Genomic DNA, 21,537 nt, shown 5'->3' with positions numbered 1-21,537 from the left:
AATCAATAAAATTATAACAAAATTTTAGACTCTCTTAAATTAACTGAATTGCAAGAACGAAGAACATCGACCGATCTTACGACTTAAATAATAAAACCAATGTTTGATACCCCTGATCGACTGAAATTGATTTCATACTATGTACCACCTAGATTAAGCAGAACGTCTTCAATATTTTATTGTCAAAATTCTCGAACGGTAGCTCAATATTACTCACCTATTGTTAGATTACAGAATACCGGGAATGAATATGCATCACATTTTGATATATTTAGTTTATCTCTGCCTAACTTAAAAAATAAAGTGACCAACATATTTTTATCAAAAAGAGCAAATCATCTTCAGAAGATTGGGTTGGAATAGTTATAATTTGATTGTTTAATGTATTTTGTTATTGTATAATTTTTTAAAAATATATATGTATTTCAAGTAATTAATAATGTGTGCAGTACGAGTATATTAATATTTCATCCTCGATTTTTTTTAAAGATTTTTATTTTTAAGCACTCTTTATACCACATATATGTAAATGGCAGGGATGCCGTATATAAATAACTAAATAAGTTTTCGTAGTTCATAAACAAAAGTCAAAATTAATTGTTATGTAATTAAAAGCCAGCAACTACCTATTAATTCATATTTCTTATCAACTACAAATTAATAATATTTACCCGTGTACCAAATATCTACAATAATAGTCATTTGGCGCGGGGTCAAGAGTGTACCTAGTCTGTTTTCAACTTGCGACAAGATAATTACTGTACATTATAGCACAAAATAGTGCCGCTTGTTTTGTGTGGTACAAATAATTACATTTGCTTCTATACGGCGCAAATACCAGTTTTAGTTCTGCTACAGAAGCCATTCTGTTTTATGAGTACTCACGTCTCAAGGGGTTAAAGTTTTTAATCAAAAATATTTTGAATAGATCCAAATTTCTGTAGACTTGTCTTAGATTCTCTTTACTTAAAATACTGTTATTGTTACAATTTTTTTGTTGTGTCCTCTTTTTCTAGGTTTTTTTCCAGACAACAAAAGAAAAAAAATACAAAAAATGAACTCTCCATATTTAAAAAAAAAATGTAAGCAATTGCATCTTCACCGTACACTACGCAGATACAGCGATGAGCTTTGGCCACTTTATTCTTTTGATTGAACGCAAACAGAAAGAGGTGTCAAAAAAACCTAATTTTATCTACTTGAAATTCCATTTTGAGGGCGTGTAATCAAATAAAATAATGTATCTATGTATCGTTATACCAAACATGTACTGTACAGAAGAAAGTTTTCTTTCGAATGAAGTTATACAATCAATTAAACGTAGTTATTCAGAAATTTAAATAAAAAATAGATATTGGTGTTATCAGGTGAAGTAAGGTCAATTTTTTGTTCTGCTAAAAACAGCCAGGCCGCTTTCTTACAAAAAACTGTAATAATCACCTTCTGAAAAAAGTGTCAGTCACAATAACGGCATTTCTTAATTTGCAGAAAACACCCACGAAGCTAGGAAAATCTTACGGTAATTCAGAAAACCATTAAAACTGGTTAAATACGTAATTAAATTCTTCCTAGTAATACAAAAAAATATTCATTTTTTATTATTTGTCAAAGCCAAAAACATTCTAACTCTTGTAGGTATATTTGATAACTCACTCGTTTTATAAAAGTGTTATTATCTCCGTTTTACTTTTCTCTGGCTGGCTGCATTCTACGTAATGTTGAATTGATGTTAATAAATATTTAGTAAAATACACTTTCGCGAATTCCCACGTGTACCGGTTTCAAAACGTAACCGTCTCTGTCAGGGCACTCCCTACACTAACATGCAAATACTTAAATACATTTTTACCTTGGGACATGGCGGTGTTTACATTCTTTTTACTTTTGCGTTGAATTTGTGCATTTTTTGGCAAACACTATGTTTACCATGGTGACGGCAAAGGTGAAAGCGTATTTGAGTATTTGCATGTTGTCGTAGTGAGTATTCTGACGAAGAGACGGGTACGTCTCGAAACCGGTCGACACAATAAATCGGTAAGTGGTTAAGCACTTATATTTAAGAACATTTATTAAAATATTTGACCACAGAGTTAACGTTTTGAACATAAATAAGAAGTCAAACCATTTTGTTTAATTTTTTGGGCTCATTTTTAAATTTGGCAATAAACAGACAACTTATTTTTATCATCATTCCCTTTCCGCATCTAATGGTGCATAGAGGGCACTGCATTGGTACACCAATTGCAGCGTGTTTTGATATTTTTTCGTTACATGGAGGTAAAATGATCAGTCTTACCCTTTAAGTATCAGTCCAGGGACTATGAAATATTTTAGTGTGAAGACACTATTTTCATTAATATTTCTTTTTAACCATGTCGGGAATCGAACCCGAGACTTCTTGCATGGTAGGCAAACGCTTTGACTATTACACCACGAGGCTGACATACAATTTCGGGTACCACAAAACTTTCTTTTTGCATGTTATCTCCACTACAACATGTGGATGATTGCTTGAGAAAGCGAGTGGCAAAAGTTATTAGAACTTCGGTTCGTTATTTTGATACAGAAGCCCAGGAGTATAGCGAGGGTTGAAATTTCACGTAATTGTGAAACTAAAAGTTCAAACAACAGCGCAGAAAGCAAGCACACAAACGTTCAGATTAAATTTACCTTTCGCGGCGTGCCTGCAAAATGTCTGGAAAATTAGGAAACTTAATGCTCAACGAAATTGTATTTTAAAATGCCTTCTAGACATATAAACAGCTTAAAAAATTGTATATTTATTTATTTTACTTATTTTGGAAAACAAAATACAGTTTTTACGCACAATGCACACAGAAAATAAACGTTATAGGAATATAAATATTATATCTTTTACAAAATATTGGTTTTCGTTGTCCTCTTCGCTATACCAGATTTAATTCCCTTTTTTATATTTCAACTTGTAAAAACAATTAAACCTCGAATTCATTCATTAGATGTACTTGTAAAAATTGTAATGGACTCAGTATTGATGTAGACATTTTCAACTGCACGTTGCATTTATACAGAAAATGTCTTCATGGGGTCGATTATTTGGGATAGTTGCTGAATGTGCATCTTGAGTAGTTTATGCTATTTATATGTGCCGCATGTAATGTATATGTTTGTGTATGTTTTATATATGCGTTCATGGGTGTGTGCGAGGATGGCTCGGAGTGTGCATTCGGTATTTTTATTTATTTTAATTTATTACCTCCGTCGAAAACACAAATGTTAACAATTATTCTTTTCTAACTTGAATTTTTTATTTATTTATTTTATTGTCACATTTAATGTTTATATCTTTTGCATAGTTTAAGAAAACTTGATTGGTCTTTTCATGTTAAAAAATTATTGTTTTTAATACCTTTTATGTATGACAGTATGTTTTCTGAATAAAATAAAAAAAATAAAAAAATCTATTGGAAAAAATCCAGTATTTGTTTTCCTCTGTGATTTTAGTTATCAACATTTAAAAAAAAACGCTTATTTGACATAATTTACATGAATTTATAGATACACATTACAAAAAATGTGTTGAGTTAGGATAAAAGAATATAATATTATAACAATCACATTGTAAAAACCCAGTGATAAAATAAAACATGCTAAAATATTGGGAAAGTAAGAAATGACAAAAAAGACAAATAATAATGGTATGGTAAATAAATTCTATTTATAAAGATCTGATAGAAAATAATCATAACTTCAATAAAGACACTGGATCAAAAGTACTTCATGTTGAAAATAAAATATCAAAACAAGACAACTTAGAACTCTTAGAAATTAAAACATCGATCTATAACAAGAAAACAATAATTAATAACCAAATAAACAAAATTTTTTTAGTCCTCTCAATCATATCAAATTACCACCCGTGTAACGAAAAAACGATTTGACTTATTGGGTCCACGTGTAGTATTTAGTGAACATGATAAAAAAAATAATAAAAAAAGGAATGAATTCTTTAGTTACGTAAACCTTGACGAAGAATCTTGTTTGCTTCGAAAACGGTCGGTGGAAAATAAAAATTAGTGGTTAAAAACAAAGTTGTTTTATTTATTTTATAAGTTCGATTTAAGTTTTTTTTGACCATTCTTAAAGGTATTTTATTGTTTTTATATCGTAATTATATTTAAATACAGGTTAAAGTTACAAATTAAAAATACTTTAATTTAAGGTACATTTCCACTTATTTATTTGAACGATTAGACTTTTTACCTTCTAATGGGCACTTTCAGACTGGTAAATATTTTACAGTGTAGGAATAATTTATATAAAACTAAGTTTTATATAATCTTCCGAAAATGAATAATTTTAAAAATGTGTAATGAATTTTAAAAAATAACCAAAAATTAATTAAAATAAAACAGTGCAGAAAGAATAATTCTTTTTTAATATATAATCCCTTTTTAAACAAAATCTCCATCTCTATCGCAATATGTATCAAAATTATTCTACCTCCACATTATGTGCGGGTTTTGCACACAAGTAATTTCCCTGGTATATAAGATTTTAATATGAATTCACAGTCAACTGTATCACTTTAATATCCCCAAGCCAGCGTAGCGTAATACCTCATATAAATAAGCAACGGGGCGGAGAAGGAATGTTTCAAATATGTCTAAATGTTATTAAGGTACACGTTCAATAAAACTTGTTTGGTAATATTCCACAATATTATGAAAAAGTCCAAATTTTGATGACAATTGAAAAATATTTCGCCCCAAGGGGTGCATCAATGATACGAGGCATGTTCAGAAAGTAAATGCACTAGATTTGTATATATTTTTATAGAAAAAGTTTAAAAAAAATTAAGATACATTTGTTGATTCTTATTACACATATTCGTCATCCCGTTCAACGCATGTGGTGAGCCGTGGCACAAGCTTCTTTATGCCCTCCACAAAGAACCCTTCTGCCGGCTCCTTTCCTTACTACGGAACCTCTTTCATTCCAAAAAATTAATTCCACCCATGTATGTCTTCAAAGAAGCAAAAAAATAAATATCAGAAGGCACCAAATCAGGAAAATACGGAGGTGGTTCAAAAAATCCCAAACAAATTGATCGAAGAGCGCCATAAGGCTGTGTGAGGAAGTGGCGTTGTTGTGCAACAAGTACACTCCGCTGGTCAGCAGTCTCTTCCGTTTGTTTTAAATGCTTTAAATAAGTTTTTAGGGTTTTATATAATCTTGTTATGCTTTGATGATCTCCTAAGGCAGAAATTCAACCAAAACGGCGCCTTTTCTGTCTCAAAACATCGATATTTTGCACCAACGTCAACTTATAGGATCTTCTACTCCTCTGATCTTCATAAACTTTTGTTTTGCCTCCAAAACACTACTTACACTCACTTGTTCTGTTCATAAACTTACTCATTCTGTTTACCTTAGCCGTAAACCGTTTTGATTTACGAAAAAACTTAAGTAAGTGTTATTCCTTTCGCAAGTATAAAGCGGATCACAGCACGTGGCTCGCACATAGCGGGATTTATTATCTACATCTTTCACGCAACTGGACACTACAACATGAGTTTACGTGTTACCGTGTTCCTGTGATGCTCAATAGATTTCCTTTTACCAAAAAACAATATATCACAGCCCGTTATAGTAACCGTTCATTTACTTTCGGAACATGCGGCATTTATTAATCGCATGTTGATTAACCTACTTACTTCATGAATAAGTATTAAATTGTTTTCTGCTATTTTCTACTAGGATGTTTAAAACTGGGTCAATCTGCTATGTTTAGAGAAATAAATAAAAACTTGAATTTTCAGTGATGTAAGAAAAGATAAGTTGACTTTTTAATTACTGGGAAAAAAACATTTCCGCACTTTTTAATCATTTTTGTCACATTTGAACACTCTTTTTTGTTGATTTTCTAAAAGTTAAAATTTCGTTAAACGACTTACACCAATTAATTTATAATAATTATTTAAACGTTAGAATGAACATGTTTTTCCTCATTAAATAAAGAACAATAAAATTAAAACAAAATGTAAAAGGTTAATAACGTATATAAAGTTTTCTGCTCTTTATATTTGCTTTTACGTTACATATATTATTTTATTTGATTACAAGCTTTCAAAATGGAATGTCAAGTAGACGAATGTGAGCATATTCGATATTTTCAAGGAAATAATGCTGCCAAAGTTGCTGGTGATATTTTTGCAGTGTATGGTAAATATCCTATGAATGAAAGGACAGCTCGTCGATGGTTTTCTAGTTTCGCAGATGGTAATTTCGATCCCAAAGGCATGGAGCTTTCCGGTTGACTAGTGAACTTTGATGAGGACCGTTTAAACCATATTGCCGCTGAGCAGACAAATTGTAGTCACATGCCTGTATTCCATAATGTTTAATCATACTACCGTCTTTGAAATGCAAAAACCATTGACGAGTTGTCTTTTATCACCGTACACCGTGAAAATATCGCAAGCAGCTTTGGTAGCTTTATTCCTTTGATTAAAATTTCACTTTCGTCAGTTTGGAATTTATTTATTTATGTAACACTTTATATACATCAACAATATGTAAATTTGCTATTTATTTATTTATATAATCCAATACATAATCCAAATACATATTTTCCAAAAAAAATATTTTACTTCTATAAGGGCGGGCATATTGCCTTTCGCCAATTTCTTCCTACCTATCCAAACCGTTCAGTTCGAGAAAATTGCAAGCACATGGATGTATGGAATCTTATGATTTAAAACAAAATCTAAAACAATGATTAACTATAAAAAAAAATAACACTTTACTATGAAGAGTGGAGAGGGGATTGAAAGGAATGAAAAAAGATAAAGGAACAACTTAAGTATTTAGATAGTGACATGTCAGTATTGACTTTAATGTCGATAAAGAAGGTCGGGTAGATTATTCTATAATCGAGCAGCTACTACTGTAAAAGAGGAGGCAAGAAAATTAGAGCGATGAAAGGGTATTAAAATGGTTTTCTCGTTACTGGAACGAAGAGATAGTCCGTGTTGTGATAGAGGTTGGAAGAAAATTTCGTTATGAAGACATGTAACCTAACAAATTATCAAATATAAAAATAAAGAAAATAAAACATCTTGTAGGGCGGAAATTTTTTATTTGTTTGACGTTTATAATTTATAACATTTACCATTTTGTTTTTTACTTTTGGTTTTCAGTTTTTAATGTAGAAAAAAATGGGCACAGCTTATTTAAACGCCTAATATACACATTCGTATTTACATATAGTTTGATCATCATAAACAACCCTTACTAAAACCGGAAAATGCATGGAACACTGCATTTGTTAAAAAAGATACAGCGTATATCAATCATCTATTACTGGAAAGTAGGATCAGTATTTATGAATGTTTGATTATGTCCAAATGCTTGCAGACTGGCTGGATTTCCTCCCTAGGGAGTTGTTCATATTTAAATTTATTTCAACAGAGAGGGAAAAAGTTTTCGAGAAGGGAATATGGAAGTCTAGGCATTTACAGGGCTTATGACCTGTCATTGGCTGGTTTAAGTGGCCACTTTACACACTGTGTAACATTCACCATTCTGCCCATGTTTGAACATCCACATTTCCTCAACTCTTCCATCTGTTGACTTTTGTGAAGTGAAAGAGCTGAAACCTTTATCACGTGGGTGAGATTCATCCGGCTGAACCAAATCACCTACAGAAGGCAGAATGGTGAATGTTACACAGTGTGTAAAGTGGCCACTTAAACCAGCCAATGACAGGTCATAAGCCCTGTAAATGCCTAGACTTCCATATTCCCTTCTAGAAAACTTTTTCCCCCTCTGTTGAAATAAATTTAAATCGGTATTTATGTTTCAGGTATCTTATGAAAGTAAAATATTGCGGTGTAAAACGACCATACAAACAAATATTTCATATTGACTACGGCAAGAATTAAACCCAGGGCCTCAAGCAAGGTAGGTGAACAAGCGGTGGGTTTTTTCTGGGAATAGTAGTAGAATAAATATGAAGAGGTTGGATTAAATTTCATGTTGACTACCACAGGAATCAAACCCAGGGCCTCAAGCAAGCTAGGCGAATAAACGGTGGATTTTTCTCTAGGAATAATCGTAGAATCAATATAAAGAGGCTGGATCATATATCATGTTGACTACCGCAGGAATCAAACCCAGGGCCTCAAGCAAGGTAAGTGAAAAAACGGTGGATTTTTCTCTAGGAATAGTCGTAGAATCATTTGTGCAGAGGTTAGATTAAATTTCAAAATATATAGATCCGTATTATTATTCACCCGCTTCCATTTAGAAATAAGACAAATGTATGGTAAATAAAATTTATCATTGATTTTTAAATAATCATACACTTATCAGCACCCGGTATTGCATAAAACAGTGTTTTATTTAATCAAATGCAGCATATTTCGTTCATTTGTTAAAACAAGGAAAAAAAAATCTTCCACTTCAGATACCAGCCAAGGGGCAATTAAATTATCTGCGTTGTGAGTACTCAGGATACATATTGTGCATTAAATACACCATTGAAAACAAACATTTCATGTCAACCCTTCCAATTTTCGAACCAAGATCTCAAGCATGGAAGCCAAACGTGCCGACAACTTAACTTCAAGGTGGACGTACATATATTTATGATTTCAACCTGAAAAGGGCCATCGAGTCGAATAACTCGTCTAGAATTCTGGTTTAAATTCACATACAGAACACGCAGGCAAGATTTTTAATACGCTTCAAAAAAAAATACAATAAAAATTTAAAAACCGTCTTACCCATGAATAAATAACTTAAATCTACCTAATGGTATTATGTGTACGTATAATAATTACATGAAACCTCAAAGCACCTTTTTGAATTCATATATTATGCAAAGTTCATTGTCCGTATGAAAAGGTTGTTACTACGAAGCGGTATAGAATTCTCTGTTTTGGATTCTATTTTCATTTTTTCGTCTTACACAAAAATGTTAATATATTTATCTTAAAAAGGGTTTCTGAAATCACCTTACCTAGGTATTTTTTTTAGAAATAAAACCATAATTTAACATATGAAAGTGAAGGTAATTATTGTCTCAGTATATTTAAAAAAAAGTCTGAATGCGAGTGAATGAAAATGTAATTGTGTGAGTTAATTAGAACTTAAATCGTAGTCGAGTATTGTTGACACACTCTCGGCGCGTTCGTCTTTTATGGTTGAAGTCCCGTGTTTGATTAGAAAACCTACATTAGCCCTGCATGTAATTTGCAAAACTCACAGTAAATGGAACAATGAAAGTAGAAAAGTAAAATTCAATTGGAACCGCGGTTTATGAAATTGAAATAAAATATATATATTTATTAGTATAAGCGAAACCGATAGGAAAACTTGTTAATTTTTGTGTATGTGGAGGAAATGTTTTCACAGCAATATTAAAGTATTTTTTTACCTTCTAATGGCAAAAATATGATTATGACGCTAAATTTGGTGTACCAATGCAGTGCACCTTCATAAAGGATGATGATGTCAAGCCTTAGAAATGTCACCACTAAATAGTTAGATTAGCCACTCAACTGAGCGGCCACGTTATTTTTTTAAATTGCGGCATTCAACTGAATGGCTAGGCCGTTCGTTAAAAAAACGTTGAAGTCGGCGACACTTAGTCTTTTTGATTGTAATGCAACAATAAAAATCGTTTCACTTTTAAATTTATTTTGTGATGTGAAGTTAGGTTTGGTTAGGTTAATTTAAATTATTCAAAATAAAAAATTTTTTTCTTCAAGCAAATTTTTTTTTCAGTTACTAAATTTAACCCAACTTATCTTAACCTTACCCGGTGTCTTGTAGTTCAGCCATTCTAAAACGGCTAGCTTCCAACCAGCCAATAGTTGAACGTTGAGCTATTTAATTCATTCAACGAACGGCCTGGCCATTTAGTTGGATGCCGGCATTAAATGAACAGCCGAGTCACTCAGTCGAGTAGCTGATTAAACTATTAAGTGGAAACAGAGACATGTTGTCGACAATTGCTACTAGGTGTTTTGTATAAAACAGCATTTATCGATAATATTCTCTGTGATTTTTTTTCCCATCCAAATTGTTTGTATTTGGAACATTATAAACAAAAAAAAAAATTACTCACGTTGATCAAACTTCTCGAAATTGTCGCGCGTCTTTATAGAAATTATCAAAAATCGTTAAATAATTCATAGTGAACTTTATAATTTCATCCAGTACGCCAATATTGAGAAAATTCTCATCACATCAAAGGTAAGTCGATTCCTGTGCTCCTTTCCTCGATTCAAATACCTTCTTCAACTGTGTACAAAATTGAATGATATTGATTTACGTTATACATCCGCTTTTTGTTAGCAATAAGTATGCTTGATTTTTGACGATAGTCATCTGTTACCAACACGTAGCTACGTAAACAATTAGCACGGTTCAGCAACAAACATCAAAAATATTTGTACGCACCTTTAAGTTACTCTGCTCCTTATCCTTTTTTGAATATTATAAAGGTTAAAAAAAACCTATGTACCCTTTACACATTTAATTTTATTGGTAAACATATAAAAATAAGTAATATTATTCACCGCGCTTGGTTTTTGTTTCAAAGAAGTCTTTGCAATGAATAATGAAGGGAAATCTTTTTTTTGGATTTATTTTTTTCAAAAACCCTTTTCCACCACTGACTGTCGTGAAGATAAATGTTTTGCATTCAGCGGTAACATGAAGTGATGTGTGAATACGCTTTGCTAGTCCCTTAAGCAGTGGTTGAAATGTTAAAAACATCTTGTATCCAAACAGAACGTATCTGAACCAGTGCTCATCAAATCAGCATCAAACAGATTCCCAAATGTGTCACCGTATCACATTGCCAAGTGACACGTAAGAACTAGATATGAAAAAATATATTTGAGTTCACCTCGCGCAACTTTTTCGTACAGTTATAAAAAGCATTTTAATATCTTGTGACGTAAAACTTAAAACCGTTTCCCAACCACAGTTGTTTTCAAACAACAAGAACTTTAACAATTATTTGCAAATTAAAAACGGACTCTATTAACATGTGGCTTTTTTAGAATTGATTTATTTAATCTTTTCTGGCAAGATTTTTTTTCGATTTGTAGAGTTCACTGCGTTAATACTTTAAATCGTAAAAAACTGCCACATAAAATTCATGTTTTCACCAAATCAAAAAAGTTGTCTATTTCAAATTTCGATATATTTGTGTATAATATAAATGTATAAGTAATTATGTTTTTTTTCTGTTTTTTTTTCTGGTTTTTTTTATATGTTATTGCAAATAAATAAAATATTAATGTGGTTGCAAAAATGTTGTTTATGTTCAAACCAAGACTTTAGTGTGAGCTGTTATTTTGCTTCCTTAGACAAAAATTTCAGGACTCTTAATTTAAAAGAAACCACAGGTTTTAAAAACGAAATATGAAAATTGAGGTAAAAACAAGGTTTTTGTAAATTGCTGTTTTTTGGGGGGGGAGATTAACAGTACTACGTGTAAAAAAAAACAAAGAAAATAAACAGAGAACATAACCAATGACAAATATCCACATATAAAATATACATAATTCGGTTTCTTTGTGTATGTATTATGATTTAGACTTTGGATGTAAAGGTTAGGATGTTTGTGTGAACGTGTGAGATGTTAGGTGAGTGGGTTTTATAATAGTATAAGGGTAAACATATGTGTGTAAATTATTGCAGAAAAATCAAAATGATATAAAACATGAAATAAAGATGCACATTACAGGGTGAATGCGCTAATTGGCCAAACAAACAAGTATACGTGTATCAAGTATTTTTATTAGTAATTTTTATATAATTGAAAATAATAACATCATAAAAATATAAAATATAAAATAAGATTATATTGATATAAAATTGAGAAAAAATTAAGTAAGAAACTCTTAAAGATCTAGAACATGTAACTTACCTACTCACAATGGACAGACAATTAAAATGGACAAAACACATAGACGGACTCACTAAAGTAATGGCATCACTACATAGCCTCTTCTACAAAATAAAAGATTTTATACCGAGAAAGGAAAAAATTATGATGTACAAAGCCTATGTCAAAAGTAAATTGAGTTACATGATCGCCTTCTGGGGAACTGGTAACAAGACAGACATAACAAGAATACAAAGACAACAAAATAAAATTCTTAAACTAACATACAACCTACCCTACCTGACCTCTACGACTGAAATGTACAAAAAAACACACCAGTTTGACATAAACTACTTGACTAAAATTGAGACCTTAAAAATTGTGCACAAAATAACACTGGGAAACATACAAGACGACGACATGATATTAGTCAAAAATGCTGACATACACAAACATAACAACAGACAACAACAACACTATCATATTGAAAAAGCAAAGACAAACACAGGACAGTCAAAAATACTACATAATGGACTTAAACACTACAACGACCTACCATACTACTTGAAAACTTTTACTGGAGACAAATTTAAAATCAATCTGAAAAAGCACATGATGACTGAACTAACTAGACTAGACGAGACATAAAATGACTAGACAATATTAAATTTCTAATGTAAACCTAACGGGTTTTTTAAAATTGTAAATAAATAAAAAAAAAAAATTAAAAAAAGAGAAAAACGTGCGTACGCAAATAGTTTATATAAGATGGTGTTTTATGTTTCTTATACAATGAAGTTTTCTTTTTATTTCGGATGTATTAATTTGTATATTATGAAAAAAATGTTTTTTCTTTTGTATGGTCCCAAATGAGTTTCTAATAACTCCTGGGAGTAACATATGTAATTTTTGTATTATTTGTTTATTAATAATAAAAATAAAAATAAACGTTTACAAACAACACGTTTTGAATAACCACTGTACACATTACGTAACATTAACTATTCTCCATATTTTTAGCATCCACATTTCTTTAGTTTTTCGATCTGTTATTTTTTTGTGAATAAAAACCAGCTAATTACGGTAAATGTCTAGACAACCATATTCTGTTTTCAAAAATGGTTTTAAATTTTTGTGCAACTCTCTACTGTGGCAAAGGTACATAGTGGGGTTAGCATGGTCGTGTAATTAGTGTTCTGACAATAAGACAGGTACGTCTCGAAACCGGTAGACATAAAAAAGTCAGTAATTGGTTTTGTACAAACATTAATTAACATTTATTGAAATATTTGACCTAAAAGTTGATGCATTAAATATTTAAAAAATATATTTTTTATATTTTTTTTTGGGCCGAGAAAGCGTAAAATATCACGATATGTTTCTGAACGAGCTTCATTTGTATGAGATCAGCAAACGGCTTAACCCTGATTCAGTCGGCTATCGGATGCTACGATCCTTTTAGTTAAACATCCGGCTTGCTTTGACCGGCGGCCAAAGCCGTACATTTTTCATAACCTCTCAGAAAGTCAAAGCTTAAGCGTCAGTTAGACAAAATCCCTCTGTGGTCTAGTCAACATCAACGAGAAGATTACTTTATGAAAGTTCGGGTAGATTTTGGCGCTGGTGACGGTTGAAAGTTTATTGAACAAATCTTGATTGCTATCGTCAGAATATTTTTCTATGGAAATAAGTATAGATAGAACTGAAATATTAAGTGTAAACATATTTTTTACTGATGTTGAAAAATGCTTTGAAAACAGATTTTGAAAACACCTTTTTAAGTCTTAATACTTGGACAAACTAAAATCTGTTCCACAAGACTAAGCAATTTGCCTTAATGTATGTATGGAAATGCCTAGCCAGTGACTTAAAATTTTGAAACTTCCAGGCAAACCACAGAAAAACTTAAACCATCACCTATATATCGTATTCAGAGACAATACTTAAGGTGAGGAAAGTATATTATATTGTCTTCACCGTTGAGTTATTCTCTGCATATGAGATTAGGATGTACTTTCCTCAGCCGAAGTATTGTCTCTGAATACAAGTATTAGACATATAACGCCACAAAACTCTTTCCCTTTCCGTTGTTTACTCACTTTATATTTCAATTAATTTTCCGGGGCAAAATTAATTTAACATTGTCAATTGGAGTTGAGATTGAAGTGTCTAATTCTTTAATCTTAAAATCGATATAAGTGTATTTCATACATAGAATTAAGAATAGTTCAGAAACCGCATACGCGCATCAATCGGAAGGCGACAAAATTACTCTTAAAAAAGTAGTTTTACGTTTTGACCCATTTGTTCCTTTGTAGACGTCGCTCAATACCCAACTCCCGATTTGAATTCAACCATGCCGTGTTTTGTCGTTTTAAAGTGTACAAATACTGCTGAAATTTTAGAGAAATTAGTTGGGATCACATTTCATGTGTAATTAGCAAATATTTGTGGAAGTAAGAAATTCATAAATTAAAAATTGATTTGTTTTTCTATCTGTCAGATAGTCGAAGAAAACAAAATAGTCATTTCGTTAGTGTTGCCAGGGTGGTAAATTTTTTTACCCTACTTTGCTCATCTAATGAGAGAACTAATGAAAATAGGATATATTATTAAACACGATATAAATTATTTTTAATTTAAGAATGCGTGTGGCGAAAGTGAAGCATAGTGGGAGGATTTTCGTTGATAGTTTGATGTATTCAAATATGATTCTACGTTCCTTCTGGACTATTCTGAATTCTATGATTTCATATTTAAAGTTTAGATAAACTCGTATTAAACTTAAACCTTTTATCGTGTTATTGATTTATTTTATCCATTAAAACGCGCTACCTCTTTTTCCGTTTAACAACTTACTTAAACACATGCTAAGTTATAATTCAATTATTCACACGTTAATATTTCTGTGATGGGCGGACATAACTGCAAAAATAGAACTAGAGAGCAAAAAACGTTATTTTGAACCCAATTATTTAGCTACAGAACTCATATTTTGCAAAATGGGTTATCATTTACGAATAATTTTATTTGTGCTACAACATTCATGTTATTTGTACAAACAACAGAAATATTCCGGATATACTAATTGAACCATTAAAGATAGGACAGAAATGAGTCGACTTATGGGTAGTCCAACCATAACGCACAATATTAATTGTAAATAAAACTAAAAGTTTGCAGATAATTGTTATGACAATTATGATGTGTGAAACAAAGTATCGGCCAAACGCTCGCCACAGCTTTGGTGGCGTGCCTCTATTCGGTGGTCCATATTTTCAATGACGCTGAGGCATAATTGAAAATCAATGTCATAAATGTGCCGAATTACCTCATCCTTTAGCTCTTGAATTGTTCTTGACTTATTAACGTACATTTTTTTCTTTTAAATATCCTTAAAGAAAGAAGTCCAGCAGTGTCAAATCACATGGTCGTGGCGGATAATTGACATCGCCACGACGTGAGACAACACGACCATTGAATTTCCCGTGCAAAAGAGCCGTTTCGTTGGCGGTGTGGCAAGTAGCGCACCATCTTGTTTGAACTACATATTGTCCAGCTTCATATTCTCAATTTTTGGCCACAAAAAGAAAGTTTTCATCTCGCGATATCGAGCACCATTCACGGTAACTGCTTTGTCCGACCTCATTTTCGAAAAAGTACGGCCCGATGACGCCGCCAGCCCGTAAACCGCACCAAACAGTCACTCCTTGTGGATGCATGAGCTTTACAACAATCAAAAACAAATGTACGTCTATAAGCCGAGAATAATTCAAAAACTAAAAGGATGAGATGATTTGGCACATTAACGACATCGAACATTAATACATTATGCCTCAGCGTCACTGAAAATATGGACCATCAAATAAAGGTATGCCACCGAAGCCTTGGTGGGCATTTCGCCAATATTTTGTTTCACGCATAATTGTCAGAGATTTTTCTATTATAAATAAAAAAATAACGATAATTCTGTAAGTTTTATTTACAATTACCATCGTGTGTTATGGTTGGACCACCTTTTACTACTGCAACTTATACTATTTTTACCAATCAATGAATGATAGAAATGAGTACTTATATTACTGAGACGATCTTGTACTATTTGTGTCACTGAAAATATGACGCAAACGTGCATACAAATTTTCTTAAAAGCAAAGTTTAATAAGCACAAAGTTGTTTATTTATGATTTGAGTAGTCATAGAAGTGTATTGTTGATACCATTGTTACAGGCAAGGAACATTTTTGTATATAAATCACAAAATGAACAAAAATGCAGTTATACTCTTGTGTTCTCCCTTCAAAGAATTATCACTGCATATGTTATGATAAAAATATTCTGAAGTTATGCAGTATTAATATCTATGGCGGCCTTTGTGGTGTAGTGGCATTAATGGTTGAGGGTTCAATTTTCGGTGAGAACACAAAAATAAAAATATGATTTTAAGCATGCCTGGAATTTCTGTGGTGTAATTTACCCCTGTATTTGGGTTTTCTGGCCCATTGTGGTGCGAAATAATAAAATAATACGATTCATTTATAGCGTACAACCATTGACATATTAATACACATAGACATGTCCTGAGCCCTTAAAAATGATGACATTTAACTCATGCCCAAACGCTTAGTCATGCTCAACGCGTATTTAGTCATTCTTCGACCGCCAGCCAGGTGTGACGTTTAAAATCGAAATCAAAATACCTGTTCGTGTCATGAAAGCGCGTAAAAACCTTTTATTTAAACATTGAAAAGAGGATTGTGTAACTTTTCATTGGTTAATACTTGTTTATGAGTGATTAAAACAGCTTTAAACAATTAATATTCAAATATATATTTTTTTGTAAACGTTAAACTACGCCTAGCAGAAAAATTGCGAAGCTCTTCTTACGTACTGGGCTACACTGAAAGGAGTACGTTTTTAAAATATAATATATGTCAGTTAATAATATTTTTACATTTACGAAAATCCATTAAATGGGTCGAAATTATAAGGAATTTAAGAAAATAATCTGACTGCGACCCACCAAAAACAAATTTTGCTCGTGAACGTTTTTTGATCGTCAATTTTTATGAACGAAAAATAAGTATACTCCAATTGTTTGTAGCGTTTGCGTGATCGTTGAATGCAGCCCTCGTATAAATTAATAAACTGATTATCTATGATTATGTTTTAGTTTAACTTATTTAAAAAATATTTTACTCTATGGCGTGTCTATGTTTATAAGGAAACATTTTGTCAAAATACTTGATGCTTAGCACTAGGTGTGATAATCGTATTTGAAAAGGCTCTGCAAAAGTTTGTCCCAGTAGGCATAAAAGCTTATATGAAGTTAATTGACTGAAAACTTACGCAAAGCACAGATTATTCATTTTCCAACTTTATTTATTGTAATGGACGAGTTATCAAATTCATAATACTTTTGTCCTTCAAACTTAACAAACTTCTTAAACATAATTTTCCTTTATCAATATGTAGTAAATACTGTTTCATAAGAAGCAACTGCTTTTCAAAGACCTTTTTTAAAAGCGGCTTATATTGATACCAGTTTTTAACTGTCACACATAAGCCCTAAAATAATCCAAACCTTTTATCAAAAAAACTTCTAAGTTCTTTTTGAACCTACCGAATTTTTAATATGTGCTCCTTTTGCAAAAATTAATGCCCTGCTTAAGATATTTATTTCACAGTTTTATAATGTACTAAGGTTCTTTGTTTCATGTCTCGACTAGGAAGGAGATTCCTGTGTTTAGGTTAAACCTTTATTGTCACATGCGTTTTTTTTTTAATATGATATCAATTTAAATCAATACTGATAATATTTAAAAAAGAAAGTTTATTAAAAATAAAAAAATAAAAATACATATTAAAGAATATGTATAAATTACAAAATACTATTCTTATTCTTAAAGGTGAAAGTCAGTACTATGCAAGCTCCTGACGTCACTGCGACCTGTGCAGATGTATTTTGACGGGTCCCCGTGTATAGTGCTCGCCCTCTAAGCCCAGGGGTGCTATTCTGATCCACTCTCGCGGCACAAGAAAACGGTTTTTTTCGTGTATTTTGTATGTAAATACACGAAGTAGTACGGCCGTGAAAACGTTAGGAATACCAGCCCAGGGCACAGATTACAAAGGGAAGTTATCAGAGTTATCTTTGACTGTCTATAAAGATAAACAGATATTTGTGTACGAAAATAAGTATATTTGCATAAACATTTAAAGTGTCTTCGTCGTTAACCTATAATTAGGCATGTTCAGGAATTTTTTTTTAATGCATGTTCTGGTTTTCATACAGAAAATTTAATTTTATTTTGTAGATTAAATTTAAGATAAATATTAACTTCTCATTGTAATCGGGGCCCAGGTCTATAAAGAAGCCTGGCTGACTATGTGGAAGGCGAGAGTTTATTTTGCTAAATCTCCCCCTCCAAACCCAGATCCGTAAAGTATCGAGCTATTAGGCAGGGAACGAGCTCTTTTATATCCCCAGGTTTGTAAGATATATCATTATAATTTTTATAATTAAGATTTTTAAAAACGAAACTTGAAAGTAAACATTAATTTTAAATACAAAATTAAAAGAAATATTAATTACAAAACAAAAAACAAATTGAAATAAAAAGAGTAAGTAGATATTTAAAAAAAAAAACAGATGCAATTTTTTAATAAATATTTCTCTTTTATTTGAAATATTTATTAAGTATTTATGTATTCATATTATAAAGATACATAATACAAAAAAATAATAACATATTTCTTACTCGATAAACAAAGTAAAAAGGGTTGAAAGAAAATAGTTATCATACGTCGTGTCTGCTGCCTGCGCTTTTAACAAACATTGCGAACAAGTATAGCGCGAAAGCGTCATACGTTTTTGTCTAGCACACAATGGAGTTCTAGTGCCAACCCTAATGTATGGATGCGACGTATGGAATTTGAAAAATAATTATGAAAATAGGTTAAATGCTGTTGAAATGCGACCTCTCAGGCGAATGTGTGGTAAACGATGTATGATAGGTGCACAAATGTTGAAGTCCGTGAACGACAGAATCAAGAAAGGGATGTTGCGTTAGATTGGACATGTAGAGCAAATGAACAGCAAAAGAACGGCCAAAAAGATCTACGTTTCCAATGTTGATTAGATGTTCCTTTTTTTATTTTATAGTAATTAAAAAATGAAATAAAAAATATTAAAAAATCATTTCTAAAATAATGTTTTTTGTTAGTTTCTAAATGATGTAATATGTCATGTCTTGAATCGTATATAGACTTGCGTTATACCACAGCCACACAAGAGTTAAAAATAATAAAAGAAAAAAGAAGTGGAAAGACTATTTACGAAACAGTCTTAACCGAAGTTTTTTTCTTTGGCATTAATTGGTTTGAAGGTGACTTAAAATGATGAACTCTGTCTAGAAAGTTTTTTAATTAACCGTTTAACATAAGTATGTAATTAAATCCCCCTTTTTATATAAAGATTGCCACGGATGTCTATGGACGCAGTATTTAAAATTTAATAAAAATATATTAAAACATGATGCGCAATAATTCATTAGTAATCAATATGAAAACGCGATATGACGCATAACTCATTAAAATATGTATGCTGAATAATATGTGCTAAAAATAAGGGGAAATTCTAGCTTTGCAATTGAAAAATGACAAAATTATTTGTCAAAAAAGTGTGTCGAGCAAGTTTATGCAACACTTAACAGTGTACAAAAATAATACGTGTAAAATTGTATCCCTTTAATATCAAGTAAATGCTCCATTATTTATTTTCAGTTGTAATATTTGTTACAATCACGTCCCCATTTAAATAGTTATTTTGCCGCTTAACACCGTTTGCGGCTTTTCACAATATTTAGTTAGTTTTAAATAACATTTCACAATTAAATTTCTCGAAAGTTAGAAAATGACCAACTATGAGGGTATTTATTAGTGTAATCAAATAGACTGCCTTCAGAATTTATCGAATAATATCAATTATAATTTGGTGAGACATAAGGTTTTATTTTTTATACCAATTAATGAATTGAGGAAATCGCGATATGCGAGACATGCTGAAAACTCTTCGTGAGAGATCTAAAAAGCGGAAAAAACTATTGGCTCAGACACTTGGAATATCAAGTGTAGGAGAACTGGGACAAGCTTTGGGAGCTGTTCTGATATTCCAACCAAATTTATCGGTGAAGACCAATATAAAGACTCAGGTTATGGAGACAACAAATCTAATAGTGAAGAAACCAACGCTCTTGTCTATACTGATTCATCAACTTTCTTAAAAGGTACACAATCTTCTAATCCCCATAATGATTACTGTCAACATTTTGTTGACGCTGGTCAGAGGCCTCAAAATTTTATCCGGGATGTTGGCTTAGCAGACAGATTTGAAGAATATTCCAAACTAAGGGAACTAATTAATTAATTAACCACTGAACATTTTCAGCCCGAGTGTTCATTAAAAAAATCACGAATATTAAGACCTATTTTACTCGCTGACCTACAGAAATTCAAAAGCGCGAGTTTATTTTTTAATTTATGGAACCACTAAGAACGTCTTAATTTTTTTGTATACATAGTTTATCAACATTACAAAAAAAAACGTGATTTTAACTATGACAGTTGTCTTCTGGCTGGTTTATTTGTTTCGGAGAATTCCTGTTGTAATTAAAAATGATAATATTGACGCTGGAAACGAAAAAAGTTAACAAGCGATATGTGGCAACTTTACAAAAGAGCCAATCAATTTTTTTTGATCAATAACTCATCTCGTATTAACGTAAGTATATATTTTTATTTTTTTATTATTCTAGTTTTAAACATATTTCATGAAAATGAAATTAATTTGATTGAATATGCATGATTGTCAGATGATAACATTTTAATATTATTAATTGAATCGGCATTCACTTCGTAAAACTTATATTAATTATTACTAAAATAAAATTTTGTTATCAGTGGTACATTATTTTATTCGTAGCCACATTACACACTGTTTAACATTCACAATTCTGGATATGGTTGAACATCCGTTTTTCTCCCGTTATTTAAACTTGTGTAAAGTTAAAGAGCTAAAACCTGATTTGATGCAAGCGAGATTTATCTGACCAAATTTTTTAACATACATACTGGGCAACGCCTTGGCGTCAGCCTCGTGGTGTAATGGTCAACGCGTTTGCCTACCATGCGAGAGGTCTCGGGTTCGATTCCCGACATGGTTGATATGAAATATATTTTCACACAAGAAAATTTCATAGTCCATGGACTGGTACCTGATGAACTGATCGCTGTGATTGGTGTACCATTTCAGTGTCCTATGCACCATAAGGTGCGGAAAGAGAATAATGATGATGACTAGGCAACGGGCAACGCCTGAAAATATGTTTTAATTTTGATATAATCAACAATGTTTTGAGTTTGCGAAATTTTTGGTTGACAAAAACTGAATTTCAAATACAAAAATGAACTAATGAAAGATATGAAAAAATATGGATTTTCAAATAAAGAAAAAATGATGAATGTAACAATTAAAGTAAAATAACAAGTCCAAATTCCTGGATATGCCCAACTATCTGTATTCGCCAAGCAAAAATATTTTTCCTCTCGGTTATAAAAAATTTCAATCTTAGCATAAATTTCAATGTTAAA

Source organism: Micrasema longulum, unplaced genomic scaffold (assembly GCF_059751315.1).
Source record: "Micrasema longulum isolate JH-2025_06_02 unplaced genomic scaffold, ASM5975131v1 h1tg000502l, whole genome shotgun sequence".
NCBI lineage: Eukaryota > Metazoa > Arthropoda > Insecta > Trichoptera > Brachycentridae > Micrasema > Micrasema longulum.
Note: the sequence above shows the minus strand (reverse complement) of the source record.